A 1,490-nucleotide genomic window follows, 5' to 3' on the forward strand; every position below is an offset into this window, starting at 1 on the left:
ATCCGTTCTCATCACATTTGTGTACATTCACTAAACCATCAACTGGTTAGTACTTGTACATCTAAAATTTTTGCTCATATCTCTCCTGTTCTAACCTTAACTACTGACATCTAAAGCCAAATATGTCTCTAGCACAGCTTATCATGTAACACTGCCCTCACCCCCTACCGCACCAATTCACTCCTCCTGCCTTTCCTCTCTTGCCATTGGCAACATTATCCTCCCAGCTCCCAAATAAGAAACCTTTGACTCCTTCACCTCCCTCACCCTTCACATTTAATTGATCACGGAGCCCAATATGTTTTACCTCCCCAGTGTACTTCAAAGCCATGCTATCTGCTCCATCCTCACTGTGACTGCCTGCTTATTATAACAGTTTCCCAATGGGTTCTCCCCCTGGGGGAATTACTCCACAAGGCAGGCAGAGAGCCCTTTCTAAAATGCAAATCTGGTCAAATGCAAATCTCCCTTGCTTAAAATCTTCAGGGCCTCCCCATTGTCTACAAGATAAAGCCTAGAATCCTCTGCCTGTCATTCAAGGCATGGCCCAATCTGGCCACAGCCTCATTTTCCAGCCTCATCGCCTGCTACTCCCCACAAGGCACCTACCTTGTACTCTGGTCACACCGAACGCAGCATAGATTTTATTTTTGTGCTGTTTTGAATGTTCTTTTTTGTTTTCTCTCCTCTGCCTAATAACATTTCTCTTTCATGACTCACCTGAAGCACATTTCGTCTAGGGAGACTTTTCTTGACATGACTAGATAGAACTCAGCTTTCCTTTATCTGTCTCTTCACTCCATCCTGTAAATACTTATATTATCAATGCAAATAACACTCTGTGCCTCCTAAACTCTAGCCATACTGAACTCGCTGTTCTCTGAACATGCTATGCCTTTCAGTGACGTCAGCAATTACACAGGTGCTGGGAATGCCCTTCTCCCTTTCTACCCTCCTCTGCATAGGCAAACCTCTACTCATCCTGCAGGGCTCATCTCAGATGTGGTCTCTCTCAAATATGTGACATTATTGGGTAGAGTTAGCTGTACCCCACTCTTGCTCCTCTAGCCTTCTGGCCAAACCTCAATTATAGCATTTGCCACAGAAGCATCTTATTATAATTATCAGCTTACGCAACTGCCTCCCCCAGCCATCGGCCCCACCCCCAACCCCAGGCTGTGAGGTCTCAGACAGCAATTCATCTTTGCATCTCTAGCACAAAGCATAATAGATAAACATTAAATACTTCCTTGATCAATAATTAAGTCTTTTATGGTCCATGGTGGCCTGGGAAGAACTGCTGGGTAGGTCAGTAAGCTTTGAATACTTATTTATGTAACTGGTCAAGGCAGTTCTGGGTAGGTGCTGGATTCATAGGCCTTTTCTAGGTCTTGACTCTAAATCTCTCCTTGTTACTCTTCTAGGTGCTTAATGCTCAACAGTCAGTGCACTGCCTGCCCATCCTCACCTCCCCATGAGCCTTGGTTCTG

Source organism: Cynocephalus volans, chromosome X, assembly GCF_027409185.1.
Source record: "Cynocephalus volans isolate mCynVol1 chromosome X, mCynVol1.pri, whole genome shotgun sequence".
In the NCBI taxonomy this organism is placed as follows: Eukaryota; Metazoa; Chordata; class Mammalia; order Dermoptera; family Cynocephalidae; genus Cynocephalus; species Cynocephalus volans.